This window comes from Cyprinodon tularosa, unplaced genomic scaffold (genome assembly GCF_016077235.1).
Source record: "Cyprinodon tularosa strain WSP-4 unplaced genomic scaffold, ASM1607723v1 ctg436, whole genome shotgun sequence".
NCBI classification, from domain to species: Eukaryota; Metazoa; Chordata; class Actinopteri; order Cyprinodontiformes; family Cyprinodontidae; genus Cyprinodon; species Cyprinodon tularosa.
This window is the reverse complement of record NW_024039159.1, coordinates 216,419-231,673: the sequence shown is the minus strand read 5'-3', so window position 1 is coordinate 231,673 and position 15,255 is coordinate 216,419. Positions and strand designations below refer to the sequence as shown.

General features: G+C 42.8%; 1 long non-coding RNA gene across 1 annotated transcript; it reads left to right on the top strand.

The window, feature by feature from the left end:
• Positions 1 to 7,559: 7,559 nt before the first annotated feature.
• Positions 7,560 to 8,378, top strand: LOC119792958. Its single transcript, XR_005282046.1, has 2 exons — positions 7,560 to 7,619; positions 8,109 to 8,378. It is a non-coding gene; the product is annotated as an uncharacterized LOC119792958 (long non-coding RNA).
• The last annotated feature ends 6,877 nt before the right edge of the window (positions 8,379 to 15,255 follow it).

The following is a 15,255-nucleotide window of genomic DNA, read 5'->3' as shown; positions in this document are numbered from 1 at the left end:
AAGGTGATAGTGGAAGAGAGGATGCAGGAAGTGGATCCAAAGGAAGAGTGATAGAGAATTGAGATGACAAGAAAGCAGGAGAGTGAATGCGCCAGAATGGGATGAAACCATGGAAATGGACAGATATCAGAAAGGGGAACAGCGGGAACCTTCTTTTCTCTGATAAGCATGTATCATGACTGTCTTGGCTGTCAGACCAAAGACTTGGCGTCACCACAGAGTCAACCTCTTTGAGTAGGATACGTCCAGTGAGGCCTTTGGGATTGGCAATCAGTTATGGGGACAAGCTAAACTGGCTTGGCTGGAAGGAAATAAGGTGTAACAGAGTTCATCTGGACGTCTGGGATTCCCATTATGCAGGAGGCTGACTGAAGAATCTAAAAGCAATGTTTATTTCAATCAATTCAATTGTTAGTTTTGGTACCACTTGGTGCAAGATGTATTACTTTAAGCCCTACAATTTATTCTTTATTCTATTATTACTATTATTATTATTTTTTTATCTTTTTTTTTTCTTTTTTTTTTTCTTTTAATCTCTGTAGCACTTTGAGATTAAATTGTAGTTTTAATTGTTAGTTTCAATTGTTAGTTTTTGATACCACTCGGTGTAAGATGTATTACTGTAAGCCCTACAATTTATTCTTTATTTTTTTATTATTACTATTATTATTTTTTTTATCTTTATTTTTTTTCTTCTTCTTTTAATCTCTGTAGCACTTTGAGATTTCTTTGAAATATAAGGTGCGTTACAAATAAAATCTATTATTATTATTATTTAATACAGCACATTTCTTATTATTGGGTATGCCCTCGACTATTTACATGCTGGTATAGTTTACACATATGTTCAAATTGAAAACCCAAATGTACTTTACACATGCAGTTTAAACCCCTAAATATCTAAGATCTTAAATTGCAATTGGATAGTCTTTTTTATATATTTTCAAATATGAACTTATATGCCTGCTAGAGCTTTAAGAATTTTGATACCTGCAAAATAAAAATAAAAGAATTAGCTTTTGTTATAATGTTCTGAAATGAGTTGATTTGTATTATTATCTAAGAGAGGAATACATCTTAAAGATAACTGTTTTAGTTTGTTACCAACTGTCATTGCAAAATTTGGGGAGTGTGGCCCAGTGGTTAGGGCATTGCGCTTGGAATCCAGAGGTTCTGAGTTCAAGCCCCACTCCCACAGACTGACCATCTTGTTCCCTGAGCAAAAGACCCTTAACCCCAAACTGCTCCCCGGGCACCGCACAATGGCAACCCACTGCTCCACAAGGGGATGGGTTAAATGCAGAGAGTGAATTTCGTTACTCTGTACTTGTGACACTGTGATAACAATAAAAAAGGCAGGGTCAGACTAAGTTTGAAGAGGTGTTGTAGAATCCCACAGGGCTTTCAGAGACACACATGTGAAAGGCAGAGAGAGCAGCACCATCTTCTGATTTTCCTGACAACAAACTCTTAGAAGCAGTAGAGTCAATGGCAGAGGAGAACAGGAGGTCCATGTGACTGTGGGCAGGAGAGAAGGATGAGGAGCTGGTTCTGAATTTAACCCGTTAAACAATGTATTTGTTTTCTATTGGCTCTGTCCAGACTTCCCTATGTCTGATCATCCTTCTGCTTGAAGCATATGATCTCCTTCATCCTTGACCAGACATGTGATATTTTTCTGCTGGAACTTGTCTTTGTCATGGAACTTTAATATATTTACTGCCAAACTCGGTAGGGATCTCTCATACCCTGCCAGAGGGCAGCAGGGAGAAACCTCCTTGGTGGGGGTGTGAGGGCTCATTGATGATGACGGGCTCGGGACATGCAGCACTGGGATGAAATGTCTTTTCTGGAGGTAGGGGAGCCCTGAGGATCCTCTCTGCTGTTCTCAGCACTCTTCTCACTTTCTTCCAGTCTGAGTGCTGCAGCCTCCACACCACACAGTGAGACAGCTGGTCAGAACGCTCTCTATGGTGCTTCTGTAGAAGGTGGTGAGGATGGGTGGAGGCAATTGGGCTGTCCTCATCCTCTACAGGAAGTAAAAGTGCTTCTGTGACCTTTTTACCAGTGAGGTGGTGTCTACAGTTCAGTTGAGGGAGCCTGTGATGGGCACCCCCAGGAATTTGGTACTGTCGACCACCTCTACAGCTGAGCTTGATGAGCAGTGGAGCGTGGTTAAGCCGGTTCTTCCTGAAGTCCAAGATGATCTCCTTCCTCTTCTCCACGTTCAGGATCAGGCTGTTATCTTTGCACCAGGCCACCAGCTGCTCCACCTCCTCTCTCTAGTCCTGGTTCGTTCTCATCTCTGATGAGGCCCATCACCGTGGTGTCATCTGCAAGCTTTGGGATGTGATTGGTGTTGAACCTGGGAACGCAGCTGTTTGTCATCAGAGTTGCTTGGTTCAATTTGCATGTTTTCTATGCCAAAACAAGACTTTGTTTGGGCTACTCTATAAACTCTTGAAACTATACACTAATTCTGACATTTTGGGTTGAAAGAGCTTCCTGGATGGGAAGCAAAATGTCTTCAAACTTTGAAAACAAAGTCCAGTGGATTTTCTTTTCAACTTTTTTGAAAGTTTAGACGTTTACAAACATAAAAAAATTAACCCCTTAGAAAACCATAATTCAGAATAAATGTTTTGCATATTGTGTTTTATTTGCTCTAATAATCAAATTATATACTTTTCTTTATACATGGCATACATTAACAAGAAATGGTACCTTATATACAAAGCTAATGAAGAAAGCAATGTCCATCTTTTCAAGTTTCATAGTCACATTCTCGTCAAGTACCACATCATGTGTGAGTTGGTTGACCCGTCAAAAAGAAAGAAAATACATAGGTTAACATGTTATTGGCACTTTTAATAAAAATTCTATCAAACAGCTGTGCACACTGTACAGATTTTAATTCAACAAAATAAGGCACTTGCCTTGAATACAACTGACCAAGCCCTCGGCTGGCTTTCTTTTCCTTCAGTTCTTTTACTTTTGGAGCAGGGCCATCAGACAACAGCCCTAGCCTTTGTGGGTCATCGAGTGCAAGAGGCTGCTTCCCTGCCATTGTCCAAGGAGCCAATAATCTTGATTGACGAATAATGCTCTGTAGATCTGGGATGTACTTGTTCCATGGTTTAGGTGGTAATTATAATCTAGCCCTGCCAACAGGGTCTGAGCATAGTACACTGTTGGTTTGAAGCTGAAGTGCTTTGAGGCATACATAAGAATTTGGTTATTGAAGGACTCCAGGTCTGAGGTTGATCTAAAATACAATAAATAAAGAATACAATAAATGTTCAGGTACACTTCTAGGGTGTATCTGAAAGACAAATACTTGGGTATGTTTTTCAACCAACGTGCATCATAATTGATCTTTTGAAGTCTTTTGTGTGCTGCAGAGCCCTTTGGAATCCTTTTTTGTATTCCTTTCTTCCTCCAAAGGCCTATGTCGAAAGGCCCCAAAGTACCGCTCATGTACGGCAGTCACATGATGCAGAACTCCGGTCCAAAGATCCTGTAATCAGATTGTTATGTACAGTAAATCTCATATACTACAAAACACACATAGTAGTTTGCTCTGATTGCTTAGAAATATATATACAGTAAATACAAACTAAGGTTGAAAGCTTCAAGAGTTTCTGCTTCCTTACAGCTGTACCAAATATGGTTGCAAATGTCTCTGTTCCAACACAGAAGCAGGGCACAGTCCTTTTCATGCTTCTATGTAAGGCAGTTGCATCCAGTTATCAGGGGCAGCTTGTTCTCATTCTCTCGTGCCAGTGGTAAGTGGGTTTTTAAGCATACCTTAATGTTTCTGAATTCCTGATTCTGACCTCTTCTGCCTTGCAACAACTGTGCCCACCTTTTCCCTTTTAAACAGCTTCCTGAACTGTCTTCAGACTCATGGACCGCTGAGCCTTCCTGTTCTGATCTGTTTGCCTGACCTGCCTTAAGAGTCCTGGACCTCTGAGCCTTTCTGTCTTTATTTGTTTGCTTTATCTGGATTCGGACTCTTGCTTTTTCTCACTCTCCGAGGCTGCAGCATCTGGAACACTGGGCGGCCCCCCCACCACATCTTGTGTGCAGCCCATCGACTGGATCCTACGTCCTTCTCAGGACACAGGCTGAACTGTTAAACCAGAGTTTCCTGTGACACCCTAGCTACTGATACTCAGACTGTCCATGTTTTAAATAAAAGCTTTTGGAGTTATACTACTGTTTGTCTTGGACGAATTCTTGGTCCATGTGTTCTGAGTAGTTACATTCTTACCATAGAACAAAAACCCATTTACAGTATAACAGTATACTGTGTACTTACAGCCACAATCTTTTTACTTAGTTTCTTTTTACTATGCTAGATATCAAGGCTGTGTTTCACACAGTGTTTGTACTAGCCACTGTCTGTAAAACATCAGAACAGTATTATTATTCATTTATCATCAAACTTGTTTTTATGACTAACATTACAAAAATCCACCTGCTAAAATGTGCTGATATTTGTATGTTTGAATCAGTGCAAAATTCTGTCACATTCCCCAGCTTTGGACGCAGTGTATCCATAGTCTCCATGAATGTCGCCTTTCCATAGCCACAGAGTTCCCACCGACCTTTCATTTGTCCCTGCTGACAATAGACATTTTTTTTTCTGTCATTCTTGTCATTGTTGTGTATGCACAGAATTGCGCACATAACCCAGGACTGTCTATCCTAACATCACCTTAATCTTAAAAATATTAATGGATTAAATGTTTTTACAACATATGAAAGCATAAAAACAGGTAATTATTATTATAAGATAAGTTAGAGTATAATATGTAATATACTAACCAAGGTACACAACAGAGTCCTTAGAACTCAGCTGGCAGACAACATTGCCACTCTCCATCCATTTCTGTCACGATTATCCTGGCTGGGGTCGTGAGGGGTGCTGGTGCCTATCTTAAGCTGTCAACTGGCAAGAGGCGGGGTCCACCCTGGACCGGATTGTTGATCCATCGCAGGGCAACACAGACACAAACTGGACAAACAACCATTTGTGCACTCAGTCACACCTAAGGACAATTTAGAGAAGCCAATTAGCCTAACAGTCATGTTTTTTGGACTGTGGGAAGAAGCTCAAGTACCCAGAGAGAACCCACAAATGAACAGGGAGAACATGCATACTCCATAAAAAAACACCCTGTCCAGGGAATTTTCTTACTGCAAGAAGCAAGTCTACCTACGTTTCCATTGTGCAGCCCATTGCCACTCTACCTCTTCCAAAAAATCTTCAATGTTTGGCAGACAAAAATTGGTTTGAATTTTTAAAAATGTTTTGGGATATCATCCCAAAGCTCATAAATTTGAAAAAAAAAAAACAGAGTTATTTTCTGGAACTCTTTTCCAGAAAGGTGGATGTTGACAACCAAAATAACATCACCAGCAAGCAGTTCATACTTGAATTGTGGATGTGAACTTCTTTTTTCCAGTGTGACCATTTGGACATATCAGCTCTGCCCCAAGATACAACAGACACTGAGGAGCAGGAGACTTTTTCTGGAGCAGTGGCATCTGGGGAACTCGCAGGCATTGAGGGTAAAGAGGAAAGAGAGCCCACCATTTCAGATCTGGTCGGTATTCTTCGTGCCCACATGATCAACAGGAGGTGAGAAATGAAACAATTAGGGAGGAGGCGGCCCATCAAGAAGGCTCTTCAACATCAATTCAGTCTTTTGCAGTTAGAAGTCCAAGCTTGTACTTCTCCTGAACCTGTTTAGCTGGAGAATTCTGAAATGGAGAAAAAGGAACCAGAGGACAGAATAGTGCCCTAAGAGAACTGTAAAGCTGTCTCCAACTTAGGTCGGTTTAATTCCTTTTCAGAGTCTAAACTACAAAAGTTAGTAGAAAGTGATGACATTGAACATTTTCTAACAACTTTTGAAAGGATTGGAGCTTCATGTAACTGGCCAGAGACTGACTGGGTTTTTCCGTCGTGTTCTTCTGCTCACCGGAAAGGCTAGAAGTGCTTATGTGCACATGGACATTGATGAAGTGAATGGCTATATGTCTCTTAAAAAGGCAATACTTAAGAAATATGATATTCAACCAGACCTATCGACAGAGATTTCACTCCACAGAAGTTGAGCCTGGAGGGACTCTTTAGGAAGAGTTGCATGAAAAATGGATCCAGCCTAAAGGTAAAACAGTTAAGACCATTGCTGAACTTATTGTCTTAGACCAATATCTGCGTATGTTGTCTCCTGAGGTACAGGTTTAGGTCCGGGAACATGATCCTCCAACTGCAGCCAAAGCTGCTTCACTGGCTGAGGTATTTGTGGCTGCAAGAAGAAAAGGACAACCCTGGAGTTATTCCTCTTCGAAGGCTTCTAAAGATTTGTGCAGAGTTGCACCTGGACAGTACTATCAAAAGGACACAGCGGTTGTGAGTAAAGCTCCCCTGAGGGAAAACCAGTCAGCAGGTGCAGCACCGAAGTAATGCAATAAAGTACCTGTCTGTTATTTATGTGGTCAGGAAGGTCATATAAAACATGTGTCCAAAGAACCCTCCTAAACTCACTCAACTGTGTGTTGTCCCATTTAATGATGGCAGTGGCATCAGAGATGGACAGTTACATGTAGTAAAACTGAGTGACATTAAAGGTAATGGAAAAAGTGTAAAAGCCTTAATTGACACTGGCAGTGATCAGACACTGGTTGAAAGAGAACTGGTTCCAGCTAATGTAATTTGAACATCAGATACCGTACTAATCCGCTGTGTACATACAAGGTGAGGAAAGGCAATATCCCACAGCCAACCTTTATATTGAAGTGCAAGGACAATTATATCTGTTGAATGTTGGGGTTGCAAAAAAACTTCCTTTTCCAGTGGTGTTGGGTAGAGATCAACCGGTTTTCTGCGATTTGCTCCCCAAACCACAGAATTGTAATGTGGTAACCCATTCTCAAGCAAAGCAGCTGGAGGAGCTTCCCCCAATTCTCAGTGTGCTTCCTTTTTATGATGCAGATTTGGATGTGCAGACTGGAACTCGAAAATCAAAATGACAAAAAAGACAGGAGAGGTTTCTGCACACTTCCACTACACCTAAAGACGGGGTGCAGGATCTGCTTCAGGTGTCTAGGACTCCTTCCAACATGGCTCAAATCCAATGTGATGACCCCAATCTGGCTGCTGCATTCTTGAGAGTTAAAGAACCTGAGGAAGGTAACAATAAAGAGACTGCTACCAACACAGGGCATTCCGGTGGCTGGTAGTACCCAAGGAGGCAAGAGAGATGGGGTGCGTCTCAATTCGCAGGCTGCCCACTTGGTAGTACGCATTTTGAGGCCGGTGACGTCACAACGCTGCGCGGAGGCCGTCCCATTTGGCAAAAATTCTGAGGACGCTTAAAATGCAGCCTCAAAATGCGTCCTCCTTTTCCCCGAATTCTGAGGATGCATCGCTACCGTCCTTAGTGGCCTCGCCTCCCGCTAGATTTCCCGAGGTGCTTTGCGCGCTTTTTTTTTTTTTTTTTTTTTAGTTGAAGAAAAAGAAGAAGAAGAAAGTCGGATTTTCTTCAAATTACGGACAACCGAAAGCAGCAGCAGCGCCGGCAGTAGTGCGGAGAACACCTTTAAATGTAAGTAGTTTGTTTTTGTTTTTTTTTAATGAACATCTATTAAAATACATGACGGTAACGGAGCCACTGGAATGTGTAGGAGCAGCTAAAGCTAAAGCTTAGAGCTAACCTGTTGATACGTGATGTTCATCAACAATTAAAAGCCTTCATACAAATGTCACTATTTTTTATTTTAACTTACATCTTACTGTACTGATAGCCGTAGCCCTCACAAATCAGATCTATTTCTTCTCATACAGTTTATTACAAAGTATTAGAGCTGTTAAAGCTTAATGCAGCTGAAGAAATAACATTAGTCCAGCTGTACTGGGCTGTTAATACTGTAAACGTTTTGTTTTAATACTCAATAACGTATAGTTTATTTACAGTACAGTATAATAAGGTTTAAAGTATAATTCGCTTGAAGAACAATACAGGCATAATTATACAGAACAGTCATTTTGCCTGTTGACTTAACAGAAATATGCTTTACATGTCATTTTGTTTTAGGGAGCAGACAGAGGAGTGGATAAAATGACCACCTTATCATCGGGGCCAAAAATACTGCTGCAGTCGGATGGAGCGAAGAGGCAGAATTCCATCTACATGTTGCATTTCTATGTAAAAGTCACACAAGTTAAAAGAAGTCCTGTTCAAACACCAACGTACAAATATAATCTTTTGATCACATCAAATGATGCTCAGATGACACTTTTTGTAAATCTCATATTTGTGATAGAAGTGATCCTTGTGTGGGACAACTTAAAAAAAAAATACAAAGTATGTTCAGGTTTGAATAATGTATTGAAACACACACACACACACACACATATATATATATATATATATATATATATATATATATATGTATGTGTGTAGGGAAATTACATCTTTCATTTATTATATTCATGTCAGCTTGAAAAAGTAATCTCCAGGTTACCATTCCAGTCTTTTTCTGTAGAATTTCATCAATCCATCCAAATCATGAAACATTCCTTTTTTCTAGCTTTAAATGAAACACTACAGAAAATAGCATCTGTTGACACACATTGTTTTCCTCTACTATAGGAATGCAAAGATCCTTGGACAGGGCAGGGGGTCAGTGGGAATCCTACTGCTGCCACCTGGCCCTGGTTTGTCCTCATGGATGAGGTATTAGGACAGAGGCCCTCTGTTGCCCCACCTATCCTAATTGCCTCCATCCCTGAGGACACACCAGGGCTAGATGCTGCAGAGGCTGAGCAGCATCAGGGTGAAGATGAGGAAGAGAATGAGTATGAGAGAGGAGGGAAAGGAGGAAGAGAAGAAGGAGTGACGAGTTGGTGGATTTAATCAGGGAGGAGATGAGATGGCAGAGGGAGGTGGGAAAGGATGGACAGATTATTTCATTTATTGGAGAGGATGGTGGACAGATATAATTTTTTTGGTGTTTTTTTTTTAAGAAGTTGAAGTTCTGTGTTGCTGTTATGGTTAAATTAAATTATTAAATTGTTTATAAAAGTTATTGCTGTCGGTGTGTTCTTAAAGTCTTTTAACCTTTTTACATGATCTGTTTCATCACTTCTTTGTAATTTAAGTAAACTTAGAACAACTTCTCAGTGACATCAGTTTATTTTTAGAGAAGCAAGTATTTACAATAAACTATTAAACATTTTTAACTATTGACATTAGATTTTAAAATTAACTACTACAACTATTTACAAAAGATATACAGTAAATATTACTAGAGAACATATATATATACAATTGTCACTGAGCAGGAGTCCCTGGTGGTGCTGCTGGACTGGATGGGATGCCACACAGATGAGCTTGGAGTCTTCTGACTGCGAGTGGGACATCATCTGGTGGGTGGGGGTTGCCTCTCTCCACAGCTGATCCAATCGACGGCTGCCATGTTACTAAAAATGTTCAAGAAGACGCAGAAAATAATGACTTTACTAAAACTGTTTTTATAACCCTGAAATAAGAACAGCTAAAATGTGATTCTACTTGCCATCTAAATGTAATGGTGGTCGGGTAGACCCTCCTCCAGGGCAGACACCTCGGCAGACAGCTGGTCCCTCCAGTGAGCACCACTGACTGCCTCCTACACGTTCTCCCCCTCCTCATCCTCTGGCATGTCGTCCTGCTCTTCATCCTCTGGGGCTGTTATGACCTGTAGAAAAAAAAAGACAAAAATATTTATTTTTATTCAGTCATCTATCTTTTTTCCTTATCTTTATTACATGATTTAGTAGAAATTAAATTTTACTTCATCTAGATCCACTATTTAACTTATTTTTTATGTTTTTATATTTTGACTTTTTTTTTTCTGTATTATGTTTATATATATATATATATATATATATATATATATATATATATATATATATATATATATATATATATATATATATATATATATATATATATAATTGCAAATAAAATCAGGCAGTAAGGGGATAACAATTTAGACAAAAATGATTTATTTCTCAACAGTTTGGCTTCTCAACACAACATTAGTGATAGTGAAAGTAGTGATTTAAGTCAGTTATTTACAGGGTTTGTACACATTTAACTATTCAATTCAAATTACTAAAGTTACAAACAAATAAATCACAAACGTACAAATAAATATAAAACTTGATATTTAAACATATTTATCAATCTGTTGACAAGCGTTTGTTTAATAGCTGGTATATTCTGATCATTAGCAGGCCCTGTGGGTTAGAATAATAGCAGGTAGATCTTACCTCTCCACTGCGCTCTGCCAGCCTGAGAAAAATCCGTCGCAGGTTTTGCTGCCGCCGAAGCCGTCAAAGCGACTCTCCTCCTCCAATAACAAGTAAATAAAAAAAATAAAAATGTCCATATCTATTTTTTTGTTGGTTCTTTCCGTATTTCTCGAGCTGTCGGATTTTGTTTTGCGCTGTGTTTGGGGTAAACGTGATGACGTCGTGTCGCAACCAGGAAGTGCTCCATAGGCTAGACCGTCCCATTTACCAACGGCTGAGGATCCTCCGGAGCAGCCTACCGAGTCTGGGTCCTCCGGAGGCTAGGTAGGCTGCGTCCTCGGAAGTACGCAGCCTGCGAATTGAGACGCAGCCATGGTCTTTAACCTGGGTCACTCGATTACATGGGCTAGCCACCTAGGGAAACACAAGACCATGGCTTGCATCAAACGTAATTTCTACTAGCCCGGCTTGCAGACTTATGTTGCCAAGTTTTGCAGGACCTGCCCTCAGTGCCAATTAACCTGACAAAGGTTCCCCTCAAGAGCACCACTGCAGCCTCTTCCCCTGATTGACACTCCTTTTGAACACTTGGGGATGGATATTGTGGGTCCGCTTGAAAGAAGTAAAGCTGGAAATCGATATATGCTGGTGATAACAGATTATTCAACCAAGTACCCTGAGGTGTTTCCCTTAAAGACAATTAAAGCAAGAGCTGTTGCTCACTCTTTGGCGCAACCCTTTTCAAGGGTTGGGTTTCCCGGCTAGATTGTGACGGATCAAGGCACTAACTTTTGAAGCAGGTATACCAGCTGCTGGGAATTAAGGGTGTACAAACTACCCCGTATCATCAACAGACTGATGGGCTTACAGCAAGGTTCAACCAGACCATTACCATTTGAAATTGCAAAGCAGCTTGGACCTACCACCTATCAAGTTGTCAAGTTAGGACGGCCACATTTTACCAAAGTGCTCCATGTTAATCTTCTGAAGGAGTGGATGGACAGGCCTAAAATGGGGGCAGAGGTTATGTTGATTAAAGCTCTGGAAGAGGAGGAAGTGGTTGATGACCAGTATCTGCCCTTATGAGCAGCAACGGAACTTTACCTTAAAAATCTATCCATTGAACAACAACGTCAGCTCAGAGCATTATGCAATCCTCAGACATTTAAAGAGTACCCAGGGCATACAGATATTCTTGAACACGAAATTCTGTTGAAAGATGATGCTTAAGTTAAACATTTGAGTTACAGAATTCCAGAGCGTTTTCTCAGCTCACTAAGAATAGTGTCATGATGGGTATCAGGGAGGCCCAATATGCAGAACACTGACGACACGGATGGAAAGTTTAACAGAGTTTATTGGCAAATTCACACATATAATAAAGACTGATGCAATGGTTCTGGGCTGGGACCGGTTCACTGGCGTCTGTGAGAAAGACAGTTTGGTTAGCGAAGGCTTGGTTGAGACTTGACTGATTGTGTTCAGGTTTGTACCTTGATGAACGTAGAGGAGGCTTTGGGAGCGGAACTGTTGGGTCCGGAGAACGCTTGGGTTGGCAGAGTCCTTAAGCTGTTTCAGCGTCTTCTAAAGGCTGTTTTGACCTTGGCTTGTGTTTCCAGTTCGGTATCCAGAGCTGCTAGGAAATCCAGAGAGTGAGTCTTCAGGTTTGGCTCGGTGGGCTGGCTCGGCAGGTTAAGCTCTTCCAGAGCTTCACAGGAGAAAGAACAGGAAACCTGGAAGCAGAGACAAAAGGGTTAGAATCCAGGTTGGACTCAAAGGAGACTTGGTTCACTAGGGATCTATGGCTTAAGTGCTAACCAACTGATTAAGACACTGCGGCGTCGAGGCAAGGTCTGAAGGCAGCTTAAGTAGTCCAGGTCGTCCAGATGAGATCATCAGCTGCAGGTGTGCCGAGCAGCTCAGCAGGGAGGATCCAGGGCGGACTCTGCTGGAGAAAAGGTGTATTTCTCCAGCTCCCAACAGTACCCCCCCCTCAACGACCGCCCCTTGGCGGTGCGGAAGAAGTAGACGGGAGGGAACGCTCATACTCCTCGATGAGAGAAGGGTCGAGGATGTATGAACCAGGAACCCATTGTCGGTCCTCCGGACCGTAGCCCTCCCAGTCGACGAGGTACTGCCAACCGCGACCTCGCCGACGGGAGTCCACGATCCGGCGAACGGTGAAGGCCAGATGTCCATCGACTTCCAGGGCGGGTGGAGGGGAGTCGGATGGAGGGCAAATGGGACTAGAGATGACTGGTTTAACCTGGGAGACGTGGAACGTAGGGTGAATCCTGAGTGTCGGGGGAAGTTGAAGACGGACAGCAGAGGGGTTGATGACTCGAGTGATCTTGTATGGGCCGATGGATCTCGGGGATAATTTGCAGGACATCCCCTTGAGGGGGATGTCCCGGGTGGACAGCCAGACCTCCTGGCCGACCTTGTACTCGGGGGCTGGACGTCTCTTGGGGTCAGTGAACCTCTTAGAGGACTCAGAGGAACGGTTGAGTGCTTGGATGGTCTCTCTCCAAACACGCTGGCAACGACGGATGTGGTGATTGACAGTCTTCACCGATATCTCTCTCTCGTCAGCAGGGAAGAGAGGTGGTTGGTAGCCGAGGCTAACTTGGAAGGGAGACTGACCGGTAGATGCAGACTTGAGTGAGTTATGGGCGTATTCTATCCAGGTGAGATATTGACTCCAATCGGTGGGATTATTGGAGGTGAGACAGCGGAGGGTGGATTCGAGGTGTTGGTTCATCCTCTCAGTTTGACCATTTGACTGGGGATGATAGCCAGAAGTTAGTGACACTTTACAATTTAGAGCAGAACAGAAAGCCTTCCAAACCTGTGAGACAAATTGGGGACCACGATCTGAGAGGATGTCCTGGGAATACCATGGAGGCGAAAGACGTGCTTGATCAGCAACTGGGTGGTTTGATAGGCCGTAGGAAGCTTTCTGAGAGGGATCAGATGACAAGATTTGGAGAAACGATCTACGATGGTTAAAATAGTTGACATACCTCGAGACTCTGGGAGACCCGTGACGAAATCGATGGCAATATGGGACCAAGGACGTGAGGGCACAGGGAGCGGTTGCAGCAAACCGGAGGGTGGCTGATGAGAGGCTTTGTTCCGTGCACAGGTGAAGCAGGCAGACACATATTCCTTTACATCTCGATGCAAAGTGGGCCACCAAAACCGTCTTGAGATCAGTGAAACTGTTCGGCTCACTCCCGGATGAGCAGAGAATTTTGCCGAGTGCATCCAATGAATGAGACGAGACCTAACAGACGAGGGGACATAGGTACGGTTAGGTGGTCCATTACCTGGGTCAGGTTCTGTGGCCAGGGCAGCGTTGATTAAATCTGTTATCTCCCAAGTGACCATTCCAACGGTACATGAGGCAGGGAGGACAGGTTGGGGTGACTCAGGTTGATCCACAGCGTAGAGACGAGAGAGAGAATCGGGCTTGGTGTTCTTAGATCCAGGTCTGTAGGAGATAATGAGATTAAAACGTGAAAAGAAGAGAGACCACCTTGACTGTCGAGGAGTAGCTTGTTTAGCGGACTGGATGTAGGCGAGATTCTTGTGGTCAGTCCACACCAGGACTGGATGCTCTGCTCCTTCGAGCCAGTGTCTCCACTCTTCCAAAGCCAACTTAATGGCCAAAAGTTCTCGGTCCCCAACGTCGTAGTTGTGTTCTGCGGGAGAGAGTTTACGGGAAAAGAAGGCACAGGGATGGATTCGTTGATCAGAGTCGAGTTTCTGAGACAAAACTGCCCCTACACCGGAGTCAGAAGCATCAACCTCTAGGATGAATTGCTTAGATGGATCTGGTTGGATTAGGACTGGAGCTCTGGAAAACAAGGTTTTGAGTTTGTCAAAAGCTGCTTGTGCCTCGGGGGACCATCGAAAAACTCTCTTGGAAGAAGGTAATGCAGTTAATGGGAGGGCGGTTTGGCTATAATTTCTGATGAACCTCCGGTAGAAATTAGCGAAGCCCAAAAATCTTTGTAGCTGCTTACGGCTTTCTGGAACGGGCCATTCTAAAACAGCTTTTATCTTCTCTTCAGAAGGCTTAACCTGCCCGCCCTCGAGCTCAAACCCCAAAAAGGTAACTGAAGATTGGTGAAACTCACATTTTTCAGCCTTTACAAAAAGTTTATTCCAGGCGGACATGTCTCTTATGTTCAGATAGATTCTTGGAGTAGATCAGGATATCATCAATGTATACAAATGCAAACACATTGAGAAAGTCTCTGAGGACGTCGTTCACTAGGGCCTGAAAACATGCGGGGGCATTTGTTAAGCCGAAAGGCATGACCAAATACTCGAACTGGCCCAAAGGAGTCTTAAATGCCGTTTTCCATTCATCTCCTTCACGTATCCTAAGGAGATGATAGGCCTTTCTTAAATCGAGCTTTGTGAAAACGGTAGCTCCTTGTACGGGCTCAAAGGCTGAGGCGAGAAGAGGATATTTGTTTTTGATAGTGATTTGGTTCAGGCCTCTATAATCTATACAGGGTCTCAAAGAACCATCCTTTTTTCCAACAAAGAAAAATCCTGCGCCCAACGTGGATGAAGAAGGGCGAATAATTCCTGCAGCTAGCGACTCGTTAATGTATTTTTCCATTGTTTCACGTTCTGGTTTGGAAATGTTATAAAGTCTACTGCTGGGTAACGGAGCACCGGGTAATAACTCGATGGCACAGTCGTATGGTCTGTGTGGTGGAAGGGACGAAGCACTGACCTTACTGAAAACAGGAGCCAAATCATGGTAATCAGGGGGTACCGGAGTAAGGTCAGGGACGTCCATCTCCCCCCCACGTCTAGGGGACCCCACAGCGGGAGCTGCAGAACGGAGGCAGGTCTCGTGACACAATGTGGACCAGGACTCCACATGACGATCGGCCCAATTAATATGGGGATTATGCTTCTCC